The following is an 11,032-nucleotide window of genomic DNA, read 5'->3' as shown; positions in this document are numbered from 1 at the left end:
ACTTTAAGGTGAGACCTTCCGCTGCTTACAATTGCTGATTCATGCAGTTAAAACGAAATCATGGTGTTATTTATTGGGATTTAAAGGAATCTGTGTATTACTTTGAGATATACTTTTGAAACACATGAGGCACAACAGTAAGAGCAATCTAATAATAAATAGCAAAAAATGCCAAAGATATTTAAACAAAACAGACGAAGGGTAAAAGCAACTGCAAGAGTTGAGTTGTTCCTGAAAATAGGACGACTTGCAAATATAAAATGTAAGGAATTTACTTAAGCTTATAAGTATACCTGTGGTTATCAGGGGATTTATAAGGTAAGATTGGCGTATTAATACAGTGTCGTTGGTACGATGGCTGTAAACTCAGAATGATTTGGTATATTTATTAAATTAGTAAAATTTTAAGGTTACTGTACATTCAAATGTTCCATAACGAGATTTGATATTCAATATAGCTTCACAGGTATACAAACAAGTAAAAAAGATATAGCAAACTTACGCTAGTCATATCAACTGTCTTGTAGTTTTGTGTGGGTATGTCGGTAAAAATATTAAAGCGTGTAAAGACTAGTTGTACCAACGCGGACTGATCGGTACTGACCAAAATGGTAATGAAGTGAAGATTGCTTTCCAAGGGATGGGAATGGCCTGCAATGTTGAAGAAACAGAAATTATGTAAAAAGACTTGCTGCTATTCAGAGACTCACACTTTCTTGTATTTTGTAACTGAATTTGAAGCAGTTACAGACTTCTATACACAATTATTGTCAAGCACTCAGAAAATATAAGAATACCATGAATGATCATGTGATTACTCTGATAATAACTTGTTGTCAGGGGTAGGCTATCAGTTAAAGTCAACAGGGCTAAAGATAATATTCAAAGAAAAATATCTTGGTTCATTAAAGATTAGAGCATGAAAAACTGTAAATCCGTTGTGAGATGTTGCAGAGCAATATTTGGACAAACCAGAAGGTAGAGCAGGTGTCTTTGGACCATAGACATTCATGAACATCACAAAAAAATCACCAAGAAGCAAACCGTATTTATGTGTATGAAGACAGGGTCCCAAAACCTGAACTTTTTAGTACACTTGCCTTTCCTGATGAAGAAGCGCAGTGATTAGCAATGTATGCCTTTTCCTCCTGAGATATTCTTGGGTGCAGCTCTGGTTGACTGTAGGCTAGGAAATACCATCCAACTCCCCAAATAATTCCAGTTCCACCAAAGACATAGAAGACGGAAGGCCAGCCTCCAAGGAAGTCTGTGTCACAAAGCCATCCACTCACTGGCATTGTTATCACTGTTCCAAACTGGCCCCCTTGAGAGGGAAGGGCAGGATTTTTTTATTGATACTTCTGTGTTATTTGTTTAAAAGTATTTGTATTTTTACCTTCTGGTGTTTATATGATTTTGGTAATAATGGAATGGTAGTGTAATGATAAAACAAGATATCCATTATTAACATAAGTGATAAACTTGCACAACTTTAACCAAAGTGATGATTCATAATAAAAACTAAGTATATTGAAAACCATATTTATTTCCCCGAGTCTTTTTCATTACTTACCAGAAAAAACCAATGTGTTGAATCGTGCTCTCTCTAGAGGTGGAATCCACGAAGCAAGCATTCTGTATTCTAAAGACCAGACACCCCCTGAAGATATGTTTTGGTGAGGATGTGGCTTTGAGGAGAGAAACAATTTGGGTGGAGAACTTGTATGAATGAAGAACAGGTTAGATAGCCTAATTATCAAATGGCATGTAATAATTAAATTTCTTTAAAGCTTTTATGAATTTTTCTGTCTTTTGGTGAAGAAATTCTAAGAATGTTATGGAAAACAGATGTGTAATCTGTGCTCTGTAATTTCTAAGAAACCCTCAGTGTTTATAGAAGGTCTGAAAATCCCCAGCACAGAAAGGTAAAGGCATTAAAATACTTGATTGAGAGACTTTTTCTGTCAGAGCACTGAAGTGTTCCTCCTGGTGATGGCTGTCCTTTTCCAACCAGGCTTAGATTTGTAATTAGATAACCGGAGAAAAAGACACTCAGGATTAAGCCTTGTGTTGCCTCATCCCAGTCAAATTCACCATTCTGGGAAAATAACAGAAAAGTGAGTTCTAAAGATTGTTCATATTGACACAGTAATGTTTTTGTGTGTTGCATGTATGACACCTTCACTTTAGTAACCCATTTTTATAACTACTCTTCCCTAGAGTTTTAGAATTTAAATAACATTCTTTTATAAACAATACTTTACCTCATTTTCTTCCTGGTCAGGATTGTATTGATCCTCAGGCTTTATACAGACTTCCTCAGCGTGGCTGCTGTTGGTGACATTCTTGGGCAGTGACCTTACCATGGCGACAATGGCTACTGAGAGGTTGACTCTCATGGCGTAGACACAGGATACTCCTAAGAATCCCATTACCCCCAAAGTATGTCGAGTTCCCCAACATTTTCGTGGCTCTGTAAAAGACCAAGCATTCGATCTTGTTTGTCTAAGACTTTCCCAAATTTTAAGTGTCAACAGAAATTGGGACCGTCTTTATAACAGATGCTATTGTTGTTCATTAGTTCCCCCCGATCCCAACCCCTTGATGAGGTGGGGATCTTAGGGATCCACTGCAGGGAGTGTATATTATAATAGAAAAATTAATATGGAAGAGTTGGAATATGCTCACTTGAACAGCAATAAATCTGCTCCTGGAAGTGGCAAAGTTTGTTTTGAGATGATCTGCTTTTTATCACCTTTGGTAAAGTCATACCTATTACAGTTTTATAATCATTTATGGATTCGAAATTTATTTCCTGGTAAATGGCTAAATGCTATAATAATTCCTATCTGCAAACCTGAAATGATCCTGGTAATTGTAAATAGTTACAGACCAAAATCTTTAACAAGTTGCTTATGCAAATTACTTGAGAAAATGGTAAATGTTCAACTAACATGGCACATTCAAGAAAGTAAAATTTTGAATCCCACTCAGTTCGGGTCACAATCTAATAGACCCACATTAGATTTTCTATCTAATTCAACCCCCTTGACTTGGGACCACCTTGACGTGGTGAGGGGCTCTTGAATCCCAGGAATTTGTTCCAGAGTTTGAGTCCAAGAGTCCCATGTATTGTTATATATATCTTTGGGTTAATTTTTGTGGAATTTTACGTTTTTACTAAAATTTATTGGACGTGATAAATAGGAAACAATATCATAACTCGGACTGGGTTTATATCCGAAGCTAAATAGTGGGAACTGTGGTATGACCATCAGCCACCCGAAAATGTTTGGAACTGAGAGATATCAGATTGATATCTCAAGGGCGGAACTATTCTGCAGGGTTGGGCCACGGGTTCCAGGGGGATCTGGTTCCAGGGATAGGACTCTCAGCATTCTATCCGGTTTGCCCAAAATATGATTAGGGTGGGGATGATCGTATTCTTGTAATACCTTCGGTCCTAGCAAGCGGGTTTGGCTTACACTTGGGCCACCTAATAATCGTGTTGTGCCGTCCCCTGTGGGATAGGGTAGGGGTGCAGACATTTTGGAGTTGGCCCTCATGTGTGCCCTTGATGGAAGAATAGATGCCATGAAAGGCTGATGATATCTTTTTAAGGTTTTCAGGTTTACTTAATTTTTAGAATTTTTTTCTATTCAATCTTTATGAGCTGTTGTAATAAAGATTCAAGTACTCCTGGGCCCTCTGATGATACTGTATTGGCACAGATGACGACCTCTGACAAGGCCTCAACACGAATGACAACTCTTGTCATGAATCTGACCATGGATGTGAAATGCTCCAGTGGTGGTGGTAGTCATCACAAATTGAAAACTCGCCTTAAGGATAATTTAAAGTATTATATGTACTAGTTACTAGGCAAAATATAGTTAATAATGAACTTTGATGAAAATGAAGGAAAATGGGAACCGTGGGTAACTTCTGAAAAACGTGAAGCTGCACGTAAAGCCAGCAGCAATATTAAAAATACAGAATTGGATATCAACTGTCAAAGGATCATTGTGTGACAAAACCCCTAAAAATATTGATGTTTATAGACATCTCAATGGCTACAAATGGCTCAGCCAAATTTGGAGGACAGTGCCACTCTTGAAAGAACTCCCAAACCTCCAGTGTGGTGGTAGTATCTGCTAGGGAGGAAAATTACAATTAGTACAATATAGCAGATAACATCCAAAAAAAAGGTTAGTGGTATTGATATGGGTAACATATCAAGGTTTGGTAAAGGCAGTGTCCTTATTCAAACCAAATCAAAGACCCAATCATATATGTTGACATTGAAGAAGTTCATGAAGTTCATGAAAGAAATTGACCACACGTGAATTTCAGTTATGGAAGAGGAGTAGTATTTGATAGAGACCTTTGTGAATTGACGGAAAAGTGAAATATTAGAAATTAGTCCAACCTCTGTATGGAAGGTAAGAAAAAGTTCAAAGGCAAATATGGTCATTTTAACTTTTGAGGACTCTGACGTATCATCTTATGTCAATTTTGGAAATGAAAGGGTCAAAGTTAAACCATTTTTATCAAAACCTCTGCATTGCTCTAACTGTTTTCAATTCGGTCACCCATCCAGATTCTGCAAAACCAGTAAAATTTGTAATAATTGCTCAGCCCCTGAACATGGTCTTGTTCAAAACAACCAAAATGTATAAATTGCAAACTGGATCATACCCCATCCAGTAACAATTGCAGACTGTAAATATGGAGAGGCAGCTGTATATAAAGCCAATGCTGAACATTTACTGCAAGCATTAGTTATGCTAAAAAGTTAATTGATCAGACAAAGACCTATGCAATGGCTCTTGAATTCAATAGCCCCTATAAAAACTCAAGCCAACAATGGAGCATCTTTACCTGCTGTAAAAGTAAGAACTCCTGAGACTAAGATCCAGTCATCTGGTCTAGGTGTCCAGCCTACTAGAGTTGAACACCCCTCATTAAAGAAGATGTGCCTGCTTATACAGTAGAATCATCTCCAACTGATGAGACCTTTCCTCTGTCACTCCCATCTCTCGTGCAACAAGAAACCCTTCCCAAAGAAATGGAACAAGAACAAAGTTCCAAAGAGAGTAAGAACTCCTCCATCCTCTCCTCCACCTGCTCAGAGTATGGAGATTTCCAAACCCCATAAAAAGTGTAACAAGAGTGAGAGCAACAATGAGGGTGCTTCTGCCTCAGTAACAGCCAGGGAATCAAGTTACTTGGATAATAGTAGTTGAAGTCCACTCTGCTCCATATCAAAAAGCTAATAAAAAACATAATGGAGTTAATCATGCCACATATCTCAAGTTTTGAATTACATTGCATAGTTGCCATCTTGATGGAGTGTTAAAGGGCATTTTCGGACCAAATTAAAGTTTTCAAAACGCAGTCAGACTATTCAGGTTTTGATAGGTAAAAAATTGTATGTTACTGATTTGGCGTTTTTGACATTTAAGATAAATCATGACATGGGTTGAAGGTAATATGTTAAACTCATCAGTTCATTTCACAAGTCCTTATTTTATATTAAAGTTAGAATTTGAAATACCCTTGTCAATTTTTAAGCAGGAGAAAAGGATCTCCGATGTGCTGGTGTAAAGTGTCACTTTATTTGCTGTTGGCTATAAACCACATTGTTTTGTGTCTCACGTGTGGTAAAGGCATCTTTGTTTGTAGATGACCCGCATATTTTTCACTGTATAAATATGCTATTGTAGCTAATTCATTGCAAATCTGCTTCTGCAATCAGCAATGTGGGCTGAAAACAATGGCTTTTGGTTCTCCTTTCCAACTGCAGCTTTTTCGTTGTACTAGAATTTATTTATCATTGAAATTATTCCAGGTATTAAGCTGAAAAAATTCACTAATACCATATGAGGAAGGGTGAAGTTTTTAGGGATGATTTTGATAAAGTAACCTGGCTAGTCATTGTGCACCTCTGAAAATTGGTGAAACCCCTTAATGGTTTTTAAAAAGTAGTCTCAAGCTTTAACTGGGGTGCTGATAAGACCACTTAGTCTACAGTTATGAACTCGTTATGTAAATCTAACGGTTTGAAGTATGGTTGCTGTAACCTACTCTTCAGCAAGTGCAAGTACTCAAGGAGTTGGATACAGCTCATCATGCGGACCAAGAATATGCTCCCCGTGTGTATTTAAGTAACCCACTCAATTAAAGCTTATATACTGACACTGAATTAGCTCCCTCTGACAGTTTGCGTGAGGTCCCTGACCCATGATATCTCCATATGAAATGGACTGCAGTATATGCGCAAAGAATCGAGTTCTGAAAAGCGCTGCTACCCTTCTTAACTGCCCATCCACATCAGGCAAACAGACTCAAGCCTTTTCAGTAAGAATTAATGCCAAAGTTGACAATGTGTCCCTTAAAAACAAAAAAATTAAGGCAATACATGGCTCTACAGGGTCGACCCCAGAACCATCGGTCTGGAAAATGCTGCTGTTGAAAATCAATGTACAGGAAGTGACTGGTGTTTTTTCTTAATCACTTGTGACCAAATATATTCCGGGTTCAGGGAGCTTCTCAATGGCCTTTTTTATCAAGTGGCGTTTTGTCTAAGTTTTCATGGTAATGCTCAGTGCATGGCGAAGCCTATAATAATGTGTTTATTTTTAATCTGAATTAACTGCATTTTTTCCATATCTCTTGAATTCGTTTCTGAAGGTTACAGGTAATACTTTACCACAAGGTCTGTTGTGATAGTGCACTCATGGCCATTGCAACTATAACCGTAAACATCCAGTTATTCAATATATTCAAGAATGGTTGTATAGGCTTGCTTTCAGATTCATGTTTATAATCCATTTTACTGGATTTGCCCATGAATGGCGTTTTACTGAATATTGATTCTTCTGACCTTCAGTTCGAGTTTACTAAACATGACAGTTCTGTCCATTACCATTTGCCACTTCCGATATAAAATGGACTAAAATTCGCTCATAGGTTTTCAATAATTTAATTTGGCAATTGAGCATTTAAGGTTTTTTCATTTCTGGCCAACAATAAAATCTTCAGGAAGACACAGCACATAGCGTTATTTGAACTTCTTTTTGGAATGGCCGTATTTAAGTCAGTTTGAACATTGGTGAGGTTTGAGAATTGGCCATACTCGTTTGATATAATTTTTATTTTCGATTGATAACTCCCGGTTTGTCTTTTACTTTTGACTATTTTAATATGTGGATTTGCATGTTTCTACTTGGGAGGTATGCTGTAAAAGTCAGACATGGGTTAGTGCGTAGTGTTTAGAAAGCGGCGCCATTATGTAAGTCTCCGCTGATAACATTGTTGCATTTCTTAGTGACTTAACCTCTATAATGAAATTTAATATTGATCTCTTAAAACATTGCCAGGTCCATTTATATACCATTTTTGCAGTTGTACGTATTTAACATGTTGTGTACACATTTTTTCATATGTTTCTTCATTTTAAACTGTAAAGGTAATATGCATATCCATAAATGCAAAGTTATAATTTTTTGTTATAATTTTTACCACAGTTTTAAAAATCATTCTTTTATTGTTTTTATTCAGTTTATAAATTCCATTGTCTTTGGGCCCGCGCCATCTCAAAACAAATTCCTGGATCTGTAATAGTCAGTAAGTTCAGTGCTCGTTTCCAAGCCCAAATTACAATATAATTCCAATTCATGTATCTAATTTAGATCTCACATGAGAGTCAATTTGAATGTAAACAATATTGTAGCTCTTTTTATCACTGTCTGGGGCATCACTGTTCCTTGGTTTATGCAATATTTCATGGCTGGTTACTGTTACTTTTATTTCATTTATGTTAGTTATTTCAAAAACTTGTTGATTTGGGCTTTGGTTGCTGTTTGATGATGTGCCATTCATTGTTTTTGATAGCAATACATTATATCAGTAATGTCTACCTATGTTGTTCTTAAAAATGGCTGTATATGGATTGTTTTTGAATTTAATACTAAACATCAGACCCAACTGTCTGGTAAAAAACTATATTCAAATGAACAGATGAATGGATTGCATCGCAGGCTATTTCTTTTTGATATTTAAAACACAGGCAGTCATGTTTTGTGTAAAATGTGGTTTTAGGAGGATTACTTGTCTCCTATTTTAAATTGTTGTCCCATATTATGGTTCCAAGTGTTATGATACTAAGTTTTTGTTGTTTTTATTTGTTTCTTTATGGTTTCTAAAGCCTCTGAGTCTTTAGGAGTTGAAATGTAACAGAGCAGTGTTCAATCTAAAATGTCAACACTACTTGGGAGTGATGTTTCAATAGTCACCGTACTGTATAAAGCTGTCTATCATTGATTATGGGGTAAATGAAAGCTTCAGACATAACGCTGAAAAGTAGATCCAATTCACAACTTGAAGGCCTTAGAATATGTTCAGGGCTTTTGGCTCCTTCCAACATCATCACAAGTTGAATATAATGAACTGCCACTGTCTCTCCAAAAAGAGGATTCCTGTTCTGAAGTAGGCCCCTAAATCAGACGTGGTCCAGCTCAACAAAATAATTTGAATTAAAGATGTGTTTATAAACAATCATTCACCACCTTTCTCCATAGTTAAACTCTTCGTTGAGCAAGTCTCGGTAGAGCTATCAACTCCACTCCTTTAGCCTGAGTTTGTTTTCCCGGGCTGATTAGGTTAGGGAATTTATTTCTGGTGAAAAATTCATTTCTCGCTATAAAATGGTTCGGATTCCACAATAGCTGTAGGTCCCGTTGCTCAAACCAGATGGTTTCAGCCAAAAAATATCTAATCCTTCAGGCCAGCCCTAGGAGAGCTGTAATCAGCTCAGTGGTCTGGTAAATTTGAGGGAGTTTAACTTACAATTCCACTGTAAAATGGCTAATTGATCATTTTTAGTCACTGAATATAAATATACAGTTCCTACAATAGTAAACTATACTATTTCTTTTACTTTATTAAAATAGGGACACAACATATTTATCAAACTGTTACTCATCTATGTGGCTTAACATTAGACAACATTATGTTTTTGCATATGGCCTGGGCTCAGCAACTTACGTAATTTACACAGACGGATCCAAATCACGTGGAGGGCGCTGGTATCTGCTGAAGTATCCCAAGACAAAACGCGGGCAATTCCCGGCCTGGTGGAGATGCCTCAGTAGACAGCAGGCGTTGTATCAGTTCATCAGGCGTAAATAATTTCGAAAATGGCATTCAGTAATTCCGTGATATTTAGCGACTCGGTGCTCCATAGAAGCTATCCAGAGTTACAAAGGCCAATCATATTGTATAACAATTTATGTTATTACTCCAAAAGTTCTATAATAATGGGAAAACTATAAATTAATACGGCCACCAGGGATCGCTGGAAATGCAGTCGCTGATCCTCGAGCCAAAGAAGCACCGATTGACAAGATCAAATGTAAATATCCGTCATTTTATATAACATATGTATAAAGAATTATGGCTGAGGGCAAAATATATGGAATGAAGGACCTTTCTCGTTAATGAATTAAACAAAATCAGGTGTTGGAAAATGGGTTCATCATACCAGAGAGAAGACACGAGCAGGTTTGTCCACGTCTCTGCTGCTGCGGCCGATTCTCGTCTTGTACACCGCACCTGATGAATGGTCCACATAAAATGTAGAGGTGATAACAGTTAACCACTTATTGGAGTGCGGGTATAATGGCAGCGTGTGTTTGGAAATAAATCGATTAGTGAAGTTTTGTCTGAAACATTTAAAATTAATCCATTGAAAGTTTTTGAAAAATTGTGATTTGATTGACACCTCATAAACAAAGTATGAATAAAAATTTCTCCTTCAAGCTGAGCCCTTGTCGAGCTAATAATTACCCGGCAGTGGTCAGGTAAAACTAGTTTTAATAGTGTTAATCGGTTGGGTCAGCCCCAGGTTGATTCATCTAGGTCCTGTAAAGAAAGTGGACAACATGGGAACGCCAAACCAACAGATATCAGTCACATTTCAAGACCCAGCTCAGTCCAAGGATAAATAAGTTTTTGTAGTTTGAGTGACTCCTCCAGTAGTGTTTCAAATTGTTTTTAAAGAGTTATTAATAAATATCAAACTTTCCTCGATTCTTGATGGTAATGCTTAAGAATACGAGCCTCAGTTCATTTCCATTCTATTTATTAATTTCTTAAAGGAGAATATGCAATCAATTAAGAGTACCATCTACTTATAAGACTCTACCTCAGTGTCTGACCAGTTTTGGTAACTCAACAACGCAATAGACAGCAAAATAGTCCGTTAATGGTGTTTGGACTGGCCAAACTCGTAGACTTACCTTCACTATCCACAAGTGCAGTTACGGACTCTTCAACTTTAACCATGTTTCCAGTTACGCCAAGAACGTGTTTGGAGGCCCGTCGCCGTTATAGTCACGTTAGTTTTTGTGTTCTCCCTAAACATGTCTTTCTGGCCCTGCTTTTTTTTCTAGATTATCTTCCGTATCATCGACGTTGGAATGGATATTACCATGTGGTACACACAAGATATCACACCTAAAAGTAGTAAATGTTTTTATTTATACATGTCTCCTAAGTATAAAATGTTTATACTCTGGCGTCTAATCTGTAAACAGATCTGTGAAACAGTAAAAAAGCTGTAGCAAAAATGGAAAGCGCTGGAATATGAGTTAAACAAGAGGGCTTCTTAAATTGAAATAATTATACTAATCAGCTCACTTCTTTGTACAAATACTTGCAAAGAGGGTGCTCGTTCAATTTAGTGGAGGCTAAAGTTTCGTTTAGTAAGATCTAAGCACTCTGACATAAATTTCACAGGAATTGTAGGGCATGGCAAGTGACAATCCATTTCAGGGACCGCGAGTCATTGTTTTTCTAAAATAATCAAACTATTTATTTTTATCGAAATGGTAATTTGACAGTGTACAAGACACCTCCCGCTAATTTTTTCGTAATTCTGACTGTATTTCAAATGGTGTTAGTTAAGGCCTTTACTCTTGACTTTTAAAGGCAAAGTCTTCATGAGTCAGCAGGACTATTCTATGCAATC

General features: G+C 37.0%; 1 pseudogene; it reads right to left on the bottom strand.

Moving 5' to 3' along the window:
* Positions 1 to 10,359, bottom strand: part of LOC136851518 (putative inorganic phosphate cotransporter) — a 14,027-nt pseudogene extending 3,668 nt beyond the window's left edge.
* Between the last annotated feature and the right edge of the window lie 673 nt (positions 10,360 to 11,032).

This window comes from Macrobrachium rosenbergii, chromosome 3, assembly GCF_040412425.1.
Source record: "Macrobrachium rosenbergii isolate ZJJX-2024 chromosome 3, ASM4041242v1, whole genome shotgun sequence".
NCBI classification, from domain to species: domain Eukaryota; kingdom Metazoa; phylum Arthropoda; class Malacostraca; order Decapoda; family Palaemonidae; genus Macrobrachium; species Macrobrachium rosenbergii.
This window is presented reverse-complemented; position numbering and strand designations above follow the sequence as displayed.